Source organism: Manis pentadactyla, chromosome 12 (assembly GCF_030020395.1).
Source record: "Manis pentadactyla isolate mManPen7 chromosome 12, mManPen7.hap1, whole genome shotgun sequence".
Classification (NCBI taxonomy): domain Eukaryota; kingdom Metazoa; phylum Chordata; class Mammalia; order Pholidota; family Manidae; genus Manis; species Manis pentadactyla.
The window spans coordinates 109882157-109904161 of record NC_080030.1 but is presented as its reverse complement, the minus strand read 5'-3'; the positions used below and the strand labels follow the sequence as shown (position 1 = coordinate 109904161).

Below are 22005 nucleotides of genomic sequence, written 5' to 3'. Positions count from 1 at the left end.
CATCCCGCCCAGCCTTTCTCCAGCATGATTAAACATACTTTGGCTCCTGCCTTGAGTGAGGCCCCTGTCGTTTCTTTAGGTGCCGTGACACCAAGAACTCCCATGTTTTTGTTCCAACTGTTTGCAGGGTCCAGATAGCTGCCTTCAAGCCAGAAATACTGCCATCTATTTGAGGCCTCACCAAAAAGGGTTGTCATTCAAAAAGAAAAGTAAATAGAAAAATTACGTCCAGCTTTAGAGTTGTTTCCTTTTTTTTTTTTCCAGTGAATTCCTTAAAATGTGTTAGTCTGTAAATATAGACTATACATAGAAGTTGCTCCATTTTTCAATGTTTCTTTTGTTTAAATAAGTCCCAAGGGAAGTGAGAAAAGAATCTTAGAATCTTCGGGGCTGACAGTCTTGTGGGAGAAAAAACCTGGTTCTAAACAATTAAGGGTTCAGAATTCGAGCTTGCATCTGGAACCAAGCCTCAGAGTCCTGTGTGTGTGATTCCGACACAGCTGGTTGAGAAGTGGACAAATCAATTCATCGAAACCTTAGCGGGAGGAATAGGATTTCTAGGGGTCGGAAGGCCAGCAGTGCTTACATGGTGTGTCCAGAGGCTTGAGAATGCTGGTTGCTGGGAGGGCATGAGGCTGTGTCTCCAGTGGGAATGCAGGGGGTGATGTTGGGGCGCACCCCTTCCCTGTGTATGCTGATTGCTAAGAGGAGTTAGGAGAGAGTGTGACTGGGAGAAGGGGAAGGATGCATAAGCAGAACCTCCTGCCATCTGCAGAAGCCTTTGCTTCCTGAGTGGAGGATGGGGGTTCGCCAGGTGTTGTGGGGACAAGAAAGGGCAATTCTGCATGCAGATGGGTGTTGTCCCCTAGGCCTTGTATGGTACCATGCTAAGGGCTGCTAGACCCAGAGCCTTTGGGATGCCAAGTTTAGCCCCAGGATCTGTAGGATGCCCAGTTAGCTTCCATTCTCTATGCCCTCTGCCCCCACCTCACACACAGATTGACCCATTCTACTGATGGTTGGCAAGACCGGCCTCTGTATCCCTGGGTAAAGGCCAGCTTCCCACAGCCTGTGTTTCTGGTGACTAAGGATCTGGAAAAGGCTGTGGCTTTGGGGACGGGGGTTAGGGACTAGGGTTAGGAGTAGGGCACAAGTTAGAGTACAGGTTAGGGTAGGGGTTAGGGGTAAGGGTAGAGTAGGAGGGAGGAGCTCACATAGGTTCAGCTCTAGACTGAACAGCAAACATATTCAGTCCTGGAACAGAAATAGTTGTGCATCTCCCATAATAACTGGCCAATTTTCTTTCACATTAAGCCTCTGGATTGTGAAACTAAGTGTCTTTTGCCAGTCCAGGTTTCCAGGATAATCAAATGTCCCTCTTCCTAAACATCACACACCGAGGCAGTTGTTGCTGACATTTGGAAGAGCTATAGGTAACAAAATGTGTGTTGTGATTCAAGGAAAGAGTTGAAAATTTGGGGTGGATTGTCTAGTCCTGGATGCAGAACACTGACCTTATTCATTCCTCAAACACTAATGTACATCTGTGGACCAGCTACTGCCCTAGACCACACGTTCTCTTACGCAGTTGCCCTGTTTTACATGTGTGAGAAAAATGAAGCTCAACAAAAGTGAAATGCTTTGCCCAAGGGCTTACATCCGGGAAGTGGCAAGATTGAAAAGTAGGACTCAGGCCTGGGGCAGCCTTCCCTTTCTGCTCCTCGTGGTTGCTCGCTGGGAAGCACAGCAGAGCAGAAGGTGGATGAATCAGCAGCAGCCTGGTGTAATTGAACTGCTAATTTTATATGCGTCTTTCAGTTTCTCTTCGCTGAATCTAAAAGGATTTTTTCCCGCATTTGTGACTTTAAAAATAGTAATGATGTTTTTATCAAGGAGAAGGGAGAAACCTAAAGGGGCACAGTCTATTTAAACCTGACCCTGTCCCTCCAGGTGGCCTCTCCAGTGTCTGTGAGGGCGGCTTCCTGGTGGCACTCTGCAGGGTGCGGTCTGGGAGGCCTGCAGAGGGTTCTTCAGGCCAGGGTGTCATTGTTTTGTGTCCCTCATCTCCGGAGGGTGAGAGCTGGATGCTGTGGAGAGACGGCAGCCAGGAGAGGCTGCCTGATCCCTTTGCTGTATCCGGGCCTGCCGCACAGGGGCCTGCCTCACATAGATTGCCCACCTGCCGCAAGGCACGTGAGGTACGGGGTGTTGGTGAGATGCGTGTGAGGAAGGCTCGGAAATGCTTTTGTCACTTCCCCTCCACGTGGTTAAAAGCAAGCTGCACTTGTTCTGAGACTGGTGTAGAATACGCTATAAAAATATATAAAAACTCAAGTTTTTCCCTTAAAGGTTACTACTGCCTACTTTTGGCCCACAGCAAAATTTTATTTAAGCAGAAAATTTTATCTGTTGATTTGCTGTGACTGCCAGAACTGATGACTGCAAACTTGGAGGCTTCAAACACAGGTTTATTTTTCCTGAGATTTGGAGGTCACATCACCAGCAGGACCGCACCCCCTCTGGTCTCTCAGGAGAGACCTGTCCCTTACCTCGCCCAGCTCTGGTGCCTGCCGGCCTTCTGCGACTCTGGCCACCTCACTGCAGTCTTGTCCCTGCCTCATGTCGTTGTCTCCCCTGTGTGTGTCTGTCATGTCTCCCCCCACATTCCTCATATAAGGATACCTGTACTGGCTTTGAGAGTCCACCAGATGGTCCAGGACAGGCTCCTCCTCTTGAGACCCTAACTTTATTGCATCACGCCATATTAAGTAACATGCGCAAATTGCAGGAATTAGGAAGTGAATATCCTGGGGAGGGTATGGACATTTTTCTGCCTCCCACACCTTCTCTTTGGGAATTTCCATATTTTTCATTTCCTGAAGCATAAAGCTTGCATCCATTTGTTTCATATATTACTTTAGTGAATTTGATTGTCCTGGAAGGAGCCACTTGGCGGAGCTTGTGAATGGGGTGAGTTGCCCAGCTGAATAAATTGGGGGTTGTAGGGAACGTACTGACACTGACACTGTCCTGTATGTCTGCAGTAAGTTTTTTACAGTTAAAAGCAGGATTTTTATCTCTTAATTTGAAGGAGAGAGAGAGAGAGAGAGAGAGAGGGAGAGAGAGTGTGTGTGTGTGTGTGTGTGTGTGTGTCTTTTTTGTTGCTATTGTCTTTTGGTCAGTTCTGGCAGTCAGTCCAGCCTGTTGATATCTCATAAAATCTTTGTTCTTTCTTCCAGTTAGTCACCTATCCCCTTTCAGCTGTGAATTCTGATTCCCCATAAGCACATCTTGATGAAAGCATTAACCCAGCACAGAGTCCTGCTGTGCAGGCACCTCCCTTCAAGGTCAGTGCTGCTCCTCTGCAACGTGAGTGCCCTCGAGCGTGAAGAGGCAGCGCTGAGCCCGCCAAGCGAGCGCTCGCATGGCCTCGAGCTCCTGTCTTGCCCAGCTGTGCTCTGAGTTGGTTCTCATGCCTTGCTGGCGTCCAGCTGCTCTGTCTGATCTAACGCCTTGATAGTCCTGGGGAAATGCCCTCAGGTGGGGATGGTACCACCTATGGGGAGAGTGGGTAGGGTGCTGGGTTAGTCACTGTGGGCAGAAATACTGGGTGGTTCTTACTGACAGCAGTGAGTTTCCATTCTGAGTCCCACTTCAGTAGAGCACCTGTGGTTATTAGCCTGTGGGTGATTTTTAAGGAGGGATTAGAACCCCATATTCAGATGTGGAGCCCTAATCTATTTTTAAAGGTTCACCTCTACTAAACAGGAATCTTCCTCTGGGGGCTGTGTGTGACCTGTGGAGAGCAGCCCCCACATTGGTTGAATGCGCTGCTTCTCAGAAGATGTAGGGGTGTTTGTTAAGTTGTGTGATGTGTCACTACTGAATATAGTCGGAGTGTGAAGTGAGGGAAAGGAAGGAAGATGCCATGTGCATCATTTACGTTAACAGAAGAAGGGCTAAAGCAGTTCACCATTTGCATAATCCTTCCACATGCAACTGCCCAGAGAAAGCTTCACTCACGAGGCAGTGTGATGTGGCAGGAGTGCATTGGCCTCAGAGGCTTGGATAAGTCCCGTGCCACTGAAGAGCAGGGTGGTGTTGGCTGTAGGGAGCAGGTGGTCAAGTGGAGAATTGCACATGTGGTGAGTGGGGGAGGCATGGGGGCCAGGATGCAAGAGGAGAGATGCTGATGAAGGGAGGACACAATGATATCCCAGTGACCTTCCGTTTTCGTAGTGCAGTGCTTGCAAAGGATTGGAGAGCTTTCACATATGCTGAATAGCTTAGCACTTCAGGTGGAAGAATGGGCCATGGGAAGGCTCCTTTACGTGACATTTTTTCTGTTACTTGTCATCAAGATTCAGTGCTACAGCAGTTGAAAACAAAACCTTTGTGTGGGGCAAATATTTGTCTATCTATAGAAGAATATTCTGGAAGGTAGTCTTCTAGGCTGGACTGTGGGAAACAGCAGTTTGAACAAGGGAACTGCCACTCTACCTATTACACTGTTACCTGAGGAGGGGAAGCTGCTCTTCCTTTGCCAGAGAGCTTGACCCTTGCATCAAGGTGATGCTTATTGTGAAACAGTTAAGTTTGATAATGGAGCAAATTGGAGCAACCCTTAGGTATTGAAACTGAAACAACATATAAAACCTACTCAAGAAGTTTAGAAATTGTCACAGTAATCCACAGTAAGTTTTAGGTATAGGGAGGCCTCATTGGCAAAATGTTAAGGGCTTTTCACGTATGTATCCATGAACTGGTAGAATAAAAACCTTTGACAATTACTATAATGTGTACTGTATTTTCTTGTACTTGGTATTAGTAGATACTGGCTGCTAGCCAATCAAATATGTTTTCATCATTCTATTTTTATAGTAGCCAAGAAGAAAATATAATTAGGCTTCTGTTTTTTCTAGATGAGAAACATAACAATAACAAGACACCATATAATGTCTTTTGAAAGAAAAAAAACCCAAAAGCTTCAGAAATAGTCATTTCAGAGCCAATAGAGCAAGATGTGTCAGGTCAGGTAAAAGTACTTGTTTTTCATTTTCAAGGTTTTTTTTAAAGTAGATTTTATTTTTTTAGGGTAGTTTTAGGTTCACAGCAAAAATGGAGGGGAAGGTACAGAGAGTTTCCACATACCCCTCTCCCTGCCCTCACACAGCCTCCCCATCAGACCGAACCTTTGTTCCACCTGGTGAACCTACACGGACTTGTTATCTCCCAGAGCCCATTGTTCACATCAGGGTCACTCTTGGTGGTGTGCGTTCTGTGGGTTTGGACAGATAACAGTGACGTGTCCACCGTGTAGCAGCATTCAGAGTATTTCACTGCCCTAAACATCCTCTGTGCTCTGCCTATGCATCATTTTCTCACCCCTGACCTCTGACAGCCAATGATCTTTTTAATGTCTCCATAGTTTTCCTTTTCTAGAATGTCACATGGATGGAATTGTACAGTATTAGCCTTTTCAGAGCACCTTATTTCCCTTAGCAGTATGCACTAGTTTTCTGTGTACCTTTTCATAGCTTGTTAACTTGTTTCTGTTTAGCATTGAATAACTTCCATCGTCTGGATGTGCTGCAGTGTATCCGTCACCTCCTGAAGGACATCTTGGTTGCTTCCAGGTTTTGCAGTTATGAATAAAGCTGCCATGGACATCTGTATGCAGGTTTTTGTGTGGGCATATGTTTCATCTCCTTTGGATGAATACCAAGGAATGCTATTAAAAGCACTTGCTTTTTGTTGGAAAAGTAGAAATTATTTTTATTTTCTTTTGGGGAGTAGAGCCCAAATCAGTGTGTGCCATTGGCCTGTTTGTCTGTAAATTTATGTAGCCACCATTTCATACTTTAACCCACAGACATCCATTGCTCAAATGCACTCAAAGTTGACATGGTGAATGATGGATTTTTGCATTTTCTCTTGTATCACCATGTCCCCTGGCCCCGTGATCATTGAGAGCTCTCTTACCCGAATTGGAGGAAGTGACTGACTCAGATGCTTTTCTCCAAAGGTACTCGGCTTTTCTTTTTCTCTTCCCATAACCAGGTCCCTGAGTCAGTTCTTGTTACCTTTGGAATCACCTTTGCCAGTGTGGTAGTTCAGAGGTCTGAACTGTGGTCCTCCAGTTTCTCTGTTTATTGCTGAATTTAGAATTCCCTGTTGAAGTCATCCACGAGCCTGGCCCCTGACAGTGACACAGCCTTTTGCTCTTCACAGGCAAGTGCAGGGTTCGCTTCACTGTGCCCTACCACTTCTTGCATAAACCTGTCCTTCCTTTCTTGTAAGTGTTTTTCATATTGATTCTTCACTTTAGTAGGTGTTCTGTGATAAAATGAAAATAGGCCCATTCAAGTGAAAGTGGTGATGCAGTATTCTGTTTCAATGTCATGATGGAAATGGTCTGAAACATTTCTGAAAAAAAGCAAGTCCCCCACACTGAGGTCTCCAAGACAGTGGTCACAGTTTATGTGTGTTTAAGTAGTCTACAAAATGGGGCAGGGAGAGGAGAGAATTTAAGTAAGAAACCTGTTTGCCAAATTCATCTGCTTTGTAAATAATTTCTTTATCACTTTTCATTTTTTAGTAGGACATAGAATTAAGAATAAATGTTCTTGAAACAGAATAAACCCAATAAGAATTCTTTATTTTGTCTAAATTAAGGCCATGGTACCAAGATCAGGGACTCCTGTGGGAGTCTGAGGTTAGAACAGAAAAGTAATCTCAAAGCTCACTCTTAAAAGAGGGAGAAAAGGTGAAGAATTATGCCATGGTATCTGAGAGGTGGATGGAACTGAGATTATTCCGTAGGAATGAGGATAGGGTGAGTTGGGAGTCAGGCCGGGTGGCACTCATGCAAGGGAGCAAACTTGACAAGTTCCTAGGGAGTAGCAGGAGACCCCGTGTTGAGTCAGGCATGCGAGACCTGAAGATACCACAACTTATTTATCCAGGACAGAATCGGCCCCTGCAGCTCCCTGGTATCACTGAGCAGATGGTCCTAGTGATGTTTCAGGTCCCCTTCCAGTGCGGGTGGTACCACCTGCAGAGCAAGACGTCACAGCCGTTTCCCTTTCCATCAGCGGTGGCCTGGAGAAGTGCTCCAGGTGAGTCCACGTAGAGAGCAGTGGCCATCTTGCTGGGTCTTCAGTGGCCATGGTGTTCAGGTGGAACAGGGAGCCACATGGAGCTGTCTAAGACAAGGGTCCCAGCTGAGGGCTCCAGGGCACATCGGAGTGCCCGCAAGGAGGCGCTGAGCAGAGACGGGTCCAGGGCTCAGGGTGACATGAAAATTATTACTGTTATTATGTTCAAAAGGGAATATATTTGAATACAAAGGAGATAGTGTCAGATACATACACAGAGAGAGGAGTGAAGGGAAAGAGAGAAGGAGAGATACAGCCCCCTGTTCCCATCCTGAAGCGGAAGAACTAGGTATTACCAGTACTTTGGAGGCCCTCATGTGTTCCTACCTCGCCATACCCTCCTCCCTCAAAGGAGCCACTGTTCTGAATTTTTTGTTTGCCATTTCCTGGCTTTTCTGCATAACTATATTTTCCTAAGTTTTGTTTTCCTGGGGTCTGTATATGTCATCCTTGTACCATTTGCTTTTTTCAATCAGCATTTAAGATTTGCACCTCCTGATGCATGAAGTGACATGCATGAAATTCATTTATCTTCACTGCTCTATGATCTTAAATTGTATGAAGATACCTAGTTTATTTATCCAGTCTCCTGTGGATGGGTCATTTCCAATTTTGTGCTATTTTGTAGTGCTGCTATGAATATTCCTGTATGTGCACCCTGCTGCAGACATTTTCTCTAGAATAGGTACCTTAGAGAAGTTGTTCTGGGTCTTAGAGTATATGCATTCTCTTTTTTTAAAAGCTTTAGCAAGTTTTGCAGTCCACACTGGTGGCAGATAAATGGTGATATAGGATACAAAAAAAACGTACTTTAGTAGAGTATATGCATTTTCAACTTCACTGGATAATACCACATTGTCTTCCAAAGTGGTTATATTTGGACATTTCATTGGACAGTCCCATGAGTAAACAGATTAGCTTTTAAGAGAAGGAGAAGTTCATAGGCAAGATGAAATGAAATGCAAGATTAGCTAAGCATTCAAGAGGAAAAGGATGTCTGTCATTAGGGTCTGATGAAATCCATTAGGATCTGATTAAAGTACGGGGATATGAGGAGAAAGGTATAGGTTTTAAACAGCCATAGTGGGGAGAGTGAAAGATATCTTGTGTGGACTGTAGTCACGTCGTTAGGGAGCAGATTCCATCTCAGTAGGAATGATATACCCAGTTCTCTGCATTTTCACTCAGCTGTCCCTGGTCAGCAGTACTCTTCAGGGCTCTGTCTGGGAAACAGATGCTGCCGGGCACTTAAGTGTGTGTTTCTACATCACAATGCTGGTGGCATAGATTCTGGCTAAGCTTTCAACACATGTCCACACAGAAAGACACACACACATTTTGGATATTCCGTTCCTATAGACAGAGGAGATTTTTCTGACAGCTATGCTTTGTATTTTAGAAGTACATTTTAGAATGTACACAGGGTCTGACATTGCTGTCTCTCTCACTTCATAGGGTTGCTTGATGAGAACCTAGAGCTGCTGTGCAGTTGCTCATTCACTCGACCTGAGAAAAACTGGTATGGCTTCTGGAATAGATTGTAAAATATGTCTGGGGCGAGCATGTTGGCCTCACCTGTGGTTCTCACCACTCCGAGACATAAAGCTGGTAGGATGTGTTTCCTTTTTGAAGAATTTTTGTAGATTTCTGTGAGGATAGTTCTTTTGTTGGCTTCCCTGTGGGACTGAAAGTAGAACATCAGCCCATTAAAGGCATGTGACCTCTGGAGTCTCAGAAGTGCACCTTCCTTAACTTGTTATTTTGGGTCACCCTTCATTAAGAGCATTCATCAGATTTATTTGATTCCAGGCCAGAGAGCTCAGTGATGGTGGCATTTTCAAAATAATTTAATCATTTTACATAATCTCTTGATTGGTACTGTTTATTGGAACCTTTCGATGGTGGCGTTATGTATGGGGAAGGCATCATGGTATACAAGAAATAACTCTCGTGCTTCACCAAACAATTTAAAAGTACCTCAGTGTCCTATGGTTACAGTCTCATTTGTTAACTATGATACATCTGCTCAATGGAATATTACATATTTGTTAAAATAGTGATTATAAAAATTGTTAAATAAGTTGGACAAATATTTAGCCTGTCAAGTAGACAAAAGCGATGTACCAAATTGTTGAATATGGTCTTAATTTTGAAAGCAAAATTCACATGTGGGAAAAGCCTACAAAAATTGCACTAAAATGCTAAGAGTTGTATTTGAGTTATGAGATTATAGGGATTTTCTTCTCAGTATTTGTTAATGCAGTTATATTATTTTTATAATAAAATTAATAGGCTAGACAAGAGAGATCAGTCTGGATTCAAATTACCACTCTACCATTAACCAGCTGTTTGTAGGAAAGCCTCTTAACTGGCCTTCTTGGGAGCTAAAGATGTTACATCTACCCCCATAGGGTTGTTGCCAGTAAAATGAGATAATATTCCTAAAGGATCCCTGTGCAAGTACCTAGTATGGCTGTTCCTGCCCTTCCCAACTTTCCCTTCACTTGAGAAACAAGCTTTGCCCAGGATGTACCCGACACCCAACCGTGAGTGATGTTCTTTCATTGTGTGGTTTCTGTTCTGTCTAGTTGGGGCCTCACTGTGACCTCAGCAAACACTTTTAACCTCTTGGTTTAAAACCTTTCTGTTTTAGCACTGACAACTGACAGTAATTCTGGAGAAGTGATTGATGAGTAAGACTGCTTGGCCTTATGTGACAAAAGGGGAAATTTGAGGAACTGGACTTCCTAACAGTCCTAGAATTTCAGCTGCTCGAATACATATATTTGATTGACAGGAATATGGCTGCTAATTTGAAGACATCCTTGTAACATCCTTTGGCTAGTAAGGAGGGAACATGTCAGGTGCTTTTTCAGCAGGCTAGTGACTTGGCTTGGCTGGATTCTTCTAAGAGACAGGTACCGATGATGCGTAAGAGAGGAATTTCGCTGGGATCCCAGGGTCTGATGTGAGCCCTAATGATGTTAGGCTGAGATTTGAAGGCTTTGTGACAATACAAGATGATCACGTTCAGCAGCCAGTAGAGACAAGGCCAGAGAAGCTCTGAGATCCTAGTTTCTAACTTCTTTAAGGTTCATTTTCTCAGGGTGGGGAGAGAAAAATTCATTTTTTAATAGGAACAGCCAGCTACCCATTGCCCATTGGCCAGGCACTGGAAAATGTAATCTTGCCCCAGGTTTAGGGAACACCCTTAACAGATGTTTGAAAAAAGATGCCTGTATTCACATGGGCTCGAGGCATCCCATCTACTTAGAAAGCCAGGACTCTGGAGTATCTGAGCTTTCCCCTACACTCTTAAACTTAGGGTTTGTTAGGGGCAACAGTGTATTCCTGACCTACTCAAGGCTAGGATCCAGGGCTCTGAACTCTCAATGCCTGGCCTATTGAGGGCAGCCTCTCTCTGCCTCTCGTGGCCTCGTGCATGTCACTGGACATACTGAGCCTGACTTCCATTGTGAGGCGAGCAATTTAGTCTTGAAGGGCCTTTCTAGCTCAAAAGTCCAGAGGTGTAGTAATTCCTTTGGGTATTTCTTTTTTTAACATTCAGCATCTTGAGAGGTACAAGTAATTAAATCATTGGAAATCAACTATAAATGGCTTAAAGTCTGAGGCTCTGAGTCAGGCCCCTTGCCTTCTGCACACGGCTTGGTGGAGTCAGGGTTTTTCTGCTCAAGGCCACAGCTCCCTATTCCAGCCTTCAGGGCTCTACAAGGGCCAGAACTGACGTGAAGCAGACCAGAGTGTGGTGGGCAGGAATGCCCTTGCCAGGAAACAGGCCATCGTGGCTCTTTAAGAAAGGGAAGAGAACGAGGACGAGAAGAGGAAGGCATAAAGAGAGATGGGAAGAAGTGACGTTGTCTTTATTCTCAGGTGACAGGACAGTTTATACAGATAAACCCTAAGGAATGTATTTTAAACTGCTACTAGGAATAAAAAGTAAGTGAGCTTAGTGAAGTCACAGGATACTAGGCCAGTATGCAGAAATCAATTGTATTTCTATGTATTGGCACTTAATAGGTGGAAAATGAAGCTAAAGAAACAATTCTACATGTAATAGTAGCAGAAAAACATGAAACACCTGGGAATAAATTTAACAAAATCCAGTCAATGGGTGCATCTCTGGGGACCCTTGAAGGTTGGTTACTCACAGTCTCAGGAAGTTCCCCAGGGAGTGGACTTGGTTCATGTAACCCTTCTCATTTCTCAGGGACAGGCTATTTCAACTTGTGTAATTGTTTAGCATCATCAAGACATGAACTGTAATGTCCATGTCTAGTCAAGAAGCCAGCCACACTCCTAGGGCTGCATCATTATTTATCTGATACCAAGCACATCTGCTTCCAGCTTTGGGTATAGGGTGAGGTCTGGAGGGTTTATGGGGCCAAGTTAAATGTCAGGCATAAGAAACTCAGAAAGTTATGATTCCTACTTTTCTCTGGGATGTGATGAGGCATTTAGTCCATGAGAGAGCAGAAGGGAATATGAAATGAACTTTTATGTGCCCCAGTCATTTTAATGTAATTATCCTTCTTTTAAAAGGATTCTTTAAGACTGTTGTTGGGACTGTAATACTGTATGAGAGAGAGGAGGGCTCTTCCCACTTTCAGAACCAACAGACGGTCCCTTCACTACACCACTTCAGGTGAACGTAATCAAGGGGCTTATTTATGGTCACACAGGCATGTCATGTATTTATAGACATCATTGCACAGCCCAGCAGACAGCATCCTTTTGGGGGAAAAAGCATCCAGTAACTTTTTGGCAGGTCTCTAACTCTAGCTGCAAATATTAACAGATTCAGGTACCCTTGTATTTTAAAATATTGTACATAGTACATCTTTTGCAAGGAACCTGTACTTGCAAAATTCTAAAAATGCTTTTAACATTTTTTCAATTTAAAATAATTGAGTTAAATATGTTTGCCAATGTCTGTAGTCTTCAGAGTGTTATAATGCACTGTAATTTTGACAAGATGATAAAAGAGTAACTACTCCTTGGTTCCTAAATTTGGTAATAAATACAATTTCACACCTTATTCTTCCTGTGCTCTGATGTGAGCACAGGATTTGTTCAGCACATAGGCGATGAATTTCCGTCAAACACTGGGGATCATAATACTAACTAAACCACAGTTTGGGGGTGTTTGGGGACCAAGTGAAAGCAAGGAATCCTCCCCACAGAAGAGTGCACCACACATACAAAGACACAGGTGAGGCTTGCTACTTGCTACCTCAAGAGAGCTCCAGACCCACTGGATGCCTCTTCATGGACCCAAAGATACGAGTCCTTGATCTAATTGCAAACTGTACAGTTAGCCCCTTCTGCATTGCATATCACCCAAGCCTGAGTCTGTCCAGTGCCCATGTCTACAGACCTACTTTTATTTACACCTTTCTCTGTATGACATTTTACTCAGTCTTCATTACCAAATTCAGTCTAAGTGTGACTGAAACAGATTCCCTTTCCACCACTATGGACTTCCACCTCGTGTTGTAGTTTCCTCAGGCGTTATAGTCATCAGCTTCTCCCTCTGCCCTATCTCCCCAAAAGCTAAGAACAAGCATGCTCCCTCCCTCACATATCTTAATGTCTTGTCACATGTTCTTCCCACAGAGCTGCCCTTTCATCCCTTCTGTTGTCTATCAGCACCTCTGCAGTGCAGGCCCTAAGGTTCTGTCCTCAGCTGCCCTGACCTCCTCGGGCCTGCACCCTCTGTCCCACCACTCGTTTGAGACCCAGCCTTCCTGTATGTGGTCTGCCTCACACAGGCAACTCTTACTTTGCCCCTACCTCCTTGGCTACCTTTGGTGGTTCTCTGTCACTGCATATAGCAAATTCAGAATCACCAGCTCCTTCACTTAACAAGGTTAAGTGACTTGTCCAAGGTCAGTAGGTACTGACTCTCCTACCCTGATTTCCCTCAGAGACTGTTCTTTCCCCTGGTTCCTTGCATGTCCCTTCCAGCCATGCCTCCTCCATCTTCCTGCACTACCAACACTCCGCCCCTCCAGGAGGGTGCCTGGGACAGGTTGTCATTCTGCTGACAGGCGGTGGTTGAGCATCTCATATTTTCTGTCCGCAAAGTCTGTTCAGGAAGCAGGGGGTCCCAGGATGAGGCAGCCATACTTCTGTTCATTTAGCACTTTTCCCCAGCATCTGCCTGACTTAATTGAGTCAGTAGTTCAGTGAAGATACTTTAGAAACACCTTTTTTAGAAGTGTGGGGCAAGGGACTAAGAGAATAATGCAAAAGAAAGAGTTCCTGATGCCCCAATCTCATCTTCTAGTGCTGCCCACCAGGGAGCACCTGCTCCTCTCTGCGCCCTAGCATGGGCTGAGGCACAGGGCTGGGTCCTTAGTGTCTGGCAGTGTCAGGCAGGTAGTGTGGCATGTCTGCCTCAGTGTTCCATGAACTCAGGCAGCTGGAAGTGACCTTTGAGGTGATCTTCTCCAACTACATCGTGACAGCTGAGCAAGCTGAGAGTCACATAGGTTAAGTGACTTGTTCAAGGTCAGAGAGCAGTAAAATCAGCTTTGAACCTATGTTTTGAGCTCCCAGCCTTTTTGCTATACTACATGTTGCTCAGCCTATGGTTCTTTTTTTCTTTTCTTCTATCCCTATGCTTATTAGTGCCTGTTTGGTGCCCAATAGATATGCTGAGTTCTTAATGCTGCCTCCATTTGCCTGTTGCATTTTGCTAAGCATAAGTCCTTAACAATTATCTTACATTTTGAATAGCACATGGTTCTTCTCGGGTTCTTTAACCCATGTGTTCTCATTAGATTTTGCCACAACTGGGTAAGATAGGTTGAGCAGGTATTATTTTCACATATCAGAGGAGATTAGAAAAGGTTGGCATAGTGATTGGGATCTTGTGGGCTAATAAGTCATACAGTTGAGGACAGAATCCAACTTTTCTCCATCAGAAGATGATAATTAAAAGTTTTGAAAATTTGGCTTCATGCTCTGGAATCTTACCTGCCTTTATCTAAATACAAAATATAGGAATTCCTATTTCCTAAGTTTTCAGTTTAGTAGTTCATTGCCTAAAGTGTGTTCTGAAGCACATTGGTCCCACAGGATGCTCAGGGAAACATGGACTGTGTGGCCAGATAAGCTGGAGAAAGCTGCTGTACCCCTTGGGGATCCCAGTGCACATTAGTATTAAAGGCTCTAAAAAGTCCTGAGAAGTGCTCTGAAAAGGCTTGATGCATTTTTTCACCTGTAGTAACATACCATGACATAAAGTTTACCATCTTACTCATTTTTAAGCGTATAACTTAGCAGTGTCGAGTGCATTCACACTGTCATGCAGCCAGTCTCCAGGACTCTCTTCACCTTGCAAAACAGAACTTCGCTGCCCCTTAAGCAACTCCCAGTTTTCCCTCCACCAGCCCCTGACAACACCATCCTACTTTCTGTAGAATTTGACCACTCTAAGTTGCTCTTGTAAGTGGAATCATACATATTTGTCTTTTTGTAATGACTTATTTCACTCAGCATCATGTTCTCAAGACTCATCCATGTTGTAGCATGTGTCCCAATTTCCTTCCTTTTTAAGGCTGATAATACCCATTGTGTGTATAGACCACCTTTGTTTATCCATCCTACCCAGTTGATGCTGGAGTTGCTTCCACCTTCTGGCTGTTGGGAATAATGAACATAGTGTACAGATATCTCTTTGAGAGCCTGCTTTCAATTCATTTGAGTATATACCCAGAAGTGGAATTTCTGGATCTTATGGTAATTCTATTTCTAAGTTTTTGAGGAACCACCGTCATTTAACATACTTTTCTACCCAAGTTTCCAGACTTACTTGATCACAGAGTTCTTTTTCTGCATGATACCTTTGAGCATCCCACAGAAGAACATGGGCCTCTCAGTAAGCACTTGGGAAATCCCAAGCTCAGTAAGGATTTCCACTTGTTCCAAGGGGCCAGCAAACCTTGGGATGCTCGCTGGGCGTTCCAGCCACAAAGACCCCAGCCTGAGGGCAAGGCCCACTGTGTGGCCCAGGATTACAGAGCAGAAGAGTCCCAGGATGGCCAGCCAGTTGTAACGAGCTTCTCCGCTTGGGACCAGCACTGCACACTCGGTGCAGGAGAAAAGGCTGCTGGTGCTGACGCACTGAGCTGCCCTGGTTGGGCTGTCATCTCTGCTCTCCAGGGCACAAGAGCAAGCGCTCTGGCCAGGGGCATTCGGGGCCTGGCCCAAGCTTTGTGGTAAGGAGAGTGCAGAGGCTATGTTGTCTGTCACCTCCCAAGAGAGGCAGGGATGGGCTGGTCAGATGTGAATGGGCCCCTCCATGGGGCTTGCTGTGCTGAATCGAGCTAATTGGCCTTTACTGTGGTTCCTGAATAATTGAAGGGTAATTTTAAATACTGTAATTGTGTGAGAAGGTAAAAATTCCAACAGAATGGACTTGCTGTCCGCAGATGGAAAGGTATGCAGGGTGAGAGCAGTAAGGTGAAGGAGGAGAAAACCTCCTGCCCTGAGAGCTGCTGTGAGCCTTGCAGGTCCTGGGGCCTTTCTCTAGGGTAAGGGAGCAGCCCCAGGCACTGGTCACCTGGTGGGAGGCACTGCACAACCCCAGAATAAGTGCCCAGGGTCTTTTTTCTATATATGAGTTTAAAAACTGGCCTGGGCCTGAATGGTTTTAAGGGCGCCTCAAAGTGAACACAGCTTCATTGAGCAGTTTTTGTTGCTAATAAGGGTGATGACATGGAGAGAACATAAAACTGTGGAGTGGACATGTGGACCCCAAAGGCTGTAGACCAGCCCGCAGCAAGGCTGTAGAATACCCGACCTCTGGCCTCTTTGTCCAAGGGCAGATAATGATACCTCATGCTGTGGGTTGGGGCTTTCATAAGCTCTCTGAGATCCTGGGATGAAAGCAGCTACTGATGCACACATTATTATATGAGACTTTACTGTTCTGTAAATAAATACCATAGCTTATTCTGTCTGGCTCTCACTTTAAATGAGTTCAGGTTGGGCCTGTCTCATTGGCCACCTCCCATCCCAGCCCCTTTCCCAAGACTGTAGTTCTATAGATTTGTGATTTCATCAAAGATTAAACAAAAAGAATTCAGCTTCAAAGTACAAATGCTTGTTGAGTGCCTGGCTGGGACACTGTTCCAGACATTGTGTGTAGGATACATTGGTGAACTAAGCAGTTTATTCTAGCCGGTGGGGAGAGGAGAGGAGACAATAAGCAATCGACTTGATACAAAGAAATTACATAGTTGTTGGAACTCTGCAAAAAAAACAAAACAGTGTGGTAGGAGGAATTGGGCATGCAGGCAGGATGCAGTGTTTTAAAATGTAGCAAAGAAGAACTTTTCCATGATGAGAGTTGTTTGAAAATCAAGCACATCATTAATGGGAGGCTGTAAAGTTCTCTCTCGGAGATTTTTAGGGAAAGGAAGTTTATTCATCTTTTCTGATTCAGGGATATTCTTGTCTGAATGTAGAGGGATTAACCAGATGATCCTTTTGAAGGCTTTCTTTTTAAAAGGTGTAGTGGCTTGTGCAGGGGTAGCTCCAGAATTTGTGACTGTGCATGTGTGTTCATACATACACACACACACACATACAGCTATGTGTACACAGAAGGAGCAGTATAAGCCAGACTTGGGAGAGCCCAGATGCTGGCAGACCCCCCAGCTAACTGAAAAAAGCCAAATGGCATGCCATAATAACATAGCCCTCCCATCCTGCCATTTTACAAGGGAAGAACTGAAACACAGAAATGCTCATGACTCACCCAGATCAAAGTGAATCAGAGGATGGGTAATAGGACCAGCCTGGTGTCAGGTCCTCTAGCTGACAGTCTCACCCACCTCCCACAGCCTCCCCACATTCCTTTTACAATGAGGCAGGCGGCTTCAGTTGTTTTTACTTCACCTTCCGTTTTGCTTATTGGGCCAGCTCCACTCCTAAGTTTGTATAATTAAATAATAATAAAACTGATATAATACTTGCTGTAGCCATTATGCATCCAGAGCCACACAGTCCAGTGTCAGGATGATGTGAGAGTCAAGGACAATCCAATGACAGTAATTTCCAAATATCAAATTCTGTCCTTACATTTCTCATTCTGACATAGGGGATGTAGAATCCACAGCAGAGCTTCAAGTACCTCTTTCTCCCACCAGCTTTCCTCATTCTGTAGCTCCTACAAACTCAGAATTTTCCTAACTGTGACCCTCTTTCTCTTCCACCTTTCCTCCTGATTCTGCATCATAAAATACTGGAAGACAGGCCAGGATCAAGACTTTGCCAGAAACTTGGGCCAGGGGAAGAACCAGGAAGGCAAAGAAGGAATCCACTTGAGCAGCTGGGGGCAGAGACCCTGGGAGCACGTGTGCTTCCTTTCCACTCCCTCACCCCACATCACTGTTTACTGCTGTGCTATGCTTGTCGTTCTTACCTATTACCGCCTGTAACTTTACCCTCACAGAAATCCTGTGTGGGAGGTACTGATACCTTCATTTCACTGATGAAAAAACCAAAGCCAGAGAAGTTTAGTGACCTGCCTGGTATCATGCTACATGGAGAGTGCCAGGGTTTGAGCCCAGGTCTGCTAGTTATACAGACACTATGCCCTTCTCCTGTAGGCTGCTGCCTCTAAGTAACAGGAATCCCAGAGACTCCATGTTGTTTCAGTTGCCAAATTTGGGTGGGAAGTGGCAGTGTAAGGACTCTGTCTTTGGTGTTTGTTTGAGGCAGTTAAATCTGTTTTCAGCAAAGATCTTGAGAGTATAGTAGCTAAATGGAAATGAGAATGTTCTCCCACAGGCTTGTAGAGTGGAATCCTTGTCTTGTTTATAAATAAGAGAATGGTCTGGGCCTCTTTGCCCACAGCCCAGAGAGATCCCAGTACATTCAGTGGACCACTGTTCTGACACAAAAGAGGTGATACATGCTAACACCTTCAGTCTTGAGCAGATTTGATGGCCCATGGAGTGCTGATGCTGGGCCAGGCATTCTGAGGAAGTGCCTGCAGTATGCAGAAATGGGAGCTGCGAGGAGCCTTTTACAGAGACTTTAAGCACTTCCTTTGCACAAGTATAAAAAAACACTTTCTGGCAGTCACATTGGTTCAGTGTGTGACTTTGTGGACACTTAATTTAGGCAAGGAGAGGAAAGGGTCCTAAATGGAAGAAGGGACAAGAGACCAGAGAAGCAGTACAGCTAAACTGAAGCAAACAGAGTGAAATCCAGAGTCATGAGCGAGGTCAAGACCTGAAGGAGATGGGCAGGGTGAGCAGGGACAGCCAGGCTGGACCAGGATTCCTGGAGCTGAGGACTTGGGATGCAAGACCAGAGGAAAGTACAAGGCAGACACACACCGGGAGCCTCAGGCCAGTTGCCACCCAGTGTGCACAGGATGTTACATAGCTTTCTGTTCTGATTAGTGACAGGGTCAAGCTTTCCCCCAAGTTTCAGGAGAAAGGTAAGCCTAGTGTGCAGAGGGCTTTCACATGAGTTTCCTTTCCATTTGCCTGAGATTGCATGTGTTGGGTCAGGAGGAAAATCATTTGAAAGTAGAGGCACTAATATTTATCATCATCCCAACTGCCCCTTAATAAACTGAGGAGCAGAGCAAAGTGAAATGACGCTTTTTCAGTTGTCAAAAGTGCATAATGAAAAATTTTTTAAAGCTCACGCAGCTCACGTAGTAAGGGTATCAACCACTGACATTTTCTCCTCAATGCCAGATTTGTATCACAATGCTGGAGGTTAGCCTAGTCCCAGTTTTTTAAAAAAAATAATTGAGCCACCATTTAAAAGTCAAGATATTAAACACTTTAAAAATCCAGACTTTATGTTGTCTCTTTAAAGATGAGATGGGCAGGTGGCACTGGGCCTCTTGGAGCCATTGCTGGGCTGGGGCTTCACGGTGCCCCCCGTTGGTTCTTGGGCCCTCTGTCTGGTTTTCTGTGAATAATACGGTACTCATGAATATTTTTATGGCTGTGTGTTTTTTTTTCTCTAAGTCTCTGAACTGGAGGGACAGTGTCTTTTCATATCCCCTGTCTTCCAAAGCACCTATCAATACATATTCTGTGAGTGAATGAATGAACATTGGTATTTTTGCCCATTCAATTAGATAATTCTAATTTATATTATGTATAAATTAAATTATAATTTAAATTCAAACTAATACATCCTAACAGTAAATATATTAGTGTAACTATTTTAAGGTACAGATTTCTCAGGTCCTTTCTTAACAATAGAATTTATTTATTCTGCTCTCCTCATTAAGATAACCTTACTATGCAAGAGAGAATTCTGTACACTGTTTGTTTTGGTTGGGAGAAGTTTGGGTGGCTGGTTTTTTTCTGTTTTGTGTATTTTAAAAGAGTGTGTGTTTTGGCATCATTGAAGCAGATAGTATTTTGTGTGCAATTCATCCTTCATTATCTTTAACAAGAATATAAATGCATGCTGGTTGTATAAACAGAATTGACTTAATACAGCGTCTCTTGAGTAGGACAATAGTTGAGATTCATGAATTGAGCCTGTCAGATACAATCTCAGCTCTGTTGCTGAGGGTTCCCATTCAGTGACGTGCTGCCGTTAATGGCTCTTCTTCAAGAAGAAACCAATGAAAACATCTCTGTCGTCTGATCACGGTGGGATCTCATCCAAGCTTGTGTCATGGTCGCGTAACGTTCTTGGGTTTATGAGGTGAAGAAAATAAAACTTGGTTGTTTTGAATTTCTCCTTAAGCTGTTTTCTCAGGGGTAGATGAATTTCTTGCTCCTGAGTTGAAGTGAGGCTTTTAAATACTCTTAATAACTGTCATCGCCAGATCCTCTGGAGGAGAAACCCTGGGTGAGTGTGTGGGAATAATATTTTTTTTAATGTATTTGTGTATTTTAAAAAAGTGAGGGAGGTGGGGCTAATCTACCATCAGTATAATAGTGCATATCGAGGTATGATCCCCACTTGAGAAATTTGGGGACTGAGCAGACAGCCGCAAGTCAGGGAATAAAGAAGCAGGATAGTGGGACTGCACAAACCGCAGTGCAGATGAGTCTGTCAGGCCATCAGCTCTGCCCAGGGGCTACTGAAGTCGTTAAATCCAATTTAATCTGGGTCAGGGTCCTGGGGAAGGTGGTGGTTCAAGGGCTCTGTTTTTAAAGAAAGGTTCCCAAAGGAAAGAATATTCCATTGGGGATGGTCTTAAAGCACCACTCCACCATGTGGTTGGAGACGTAAAGTTAGTCCAGATAATAGAAGGATTTGAATACTGAAATAAGTGTCTGCATGGCTTTAACAGGGAACAGAAATGAAATGAGATGATGTTATGCCCATGCTGCTGTCTGTATGTTTTGTATGTCATACTATAGTTTACACACTCCTTTTGGAATGCTGTTTCATTAAGCCTATTAAATCTGTATTAAATCTTGTTGAACGACAAGCTGCTTTGGAGACTGAATCTCTATCTAGGGTAGATGGTGGCAGCCTGCCTGGATGTAGGGGATGAAAAAAGGGAGATGAGACAAGACTTAGAGTTTCTGGGCATGGGAGACTATCTGTGCATCTGAGCAAATGAGCAAATAGAGGGCAGTTTGGACAAACAGAGGTTTTCAAATGTGCCAAGACGTGGAGAGAGCCATGGACAGTGTTAAGCTCTTGAGACAGGGAGGGTAACTTGCTGTTGAACTTTGCAAGAACACTTTGTAGCCTGGAGAGCCGAGTAACCGAGCCATGGGGGCAGGGCAGGGGGACAGAGTTAGACAGCAGAGGGCTGTTGTACTTGAGTGTAAAAGCAGGGGAAAGAAACTGAAAGGGAGGGGTGTCACATGATGCTTGTAAATCAGGGGGCTGCCGCGATGCTGCAGTTTAGAGAAACAGAAGCATGATAGCACGAGGTCATGTTTTATACTGTTTATTTGCAGTTTGTTGAGTTTTATATCCCTCAGGAAATAGCTGTGGCTCAGATGGAGGCAGCTCTGGGTAGTAGATGAGGCACATGATGGAAGTGTCAGAGAAAACGAGTCAGCAATGGCAGCAGCCAGGCAAAAGATGTACACTGTCACCGTGAAGGAGCCAGGCTTCCAAGGTAACCAGGGTCTGTGCTGCTTTCTCGCCAGGCGGCCATCCATCTCGTAAATGGGTGGCATCCAAAAGATGGGCGCATATCCCCACCCCTGCAAAGGTCACCCAGAGATCACGCCAGGAGGGCTGTCTTCACGCATAGATGTGCCTGTTTTATAGGTGTTCACCAGGAAGTGCACTGTCAGCTTGATCAGATGGAGCCGGCCCCCCTGCCCTGCCCCATCCAGGGCACTCAGGGGGCTCTGCTGTCCTTGGCTCTTGGAGTCCTCAGCGCCTGCCGGGATCGCCGCTGCAAACAGGAATCGCAAGGAGGAAGTGGCAGATGAGCTGCTTCTCCCAACCTCCATTTTGCTCCCACTTAGTGTGTGATGATTTGGAGGAACGTACTTCAAGGCCAAAATAGGGACCGTAGTCCTGACTTGGTGAACCCATGCGTTGGCTTGATATAAAGGAATGTGAAACATTTCAGCAAATCCCTGTAATTCAGATAGACGGCTTCCCAGGAGGTGGCTCACCAGTCATCAGCTGGCGTGGGCACGCTCTTCCACTCGCGCAGTCGGCTGGGTCTTCAGGGCACATGTGCGTGGCTGTGGTATTGTTGGCTCTGACTCCTGCTTTCAGGCTGGCCAGAATCACAGCCGGGTACTGTTGTCACCAGACAGTGTTCCAGTGGAGGAATCGTACCACCCTTGCTTGAATCCAAAGAGACACTTTGTTTTTGTTTATTAGGGATGCTTATATTTTCTCCTAGTTT

At 44.8% G+C, this 22005-nt stretch overlaps 1 protein-coding gene across 6 annotated transcripts in view; it reads left to right on the top strand.

Annotated features, from left to right (window-relative positions):
• The window catches only part of FYN (FYN proto-oncogene, Src family tyrosine kinase), a 140958-nt gene that overhangs the window by 27737 nt on the left and 91216 nt on the right, over positions 1-22005 (top strand). The gene's annotated exons all lie outside the window — the stretch shown is intronic.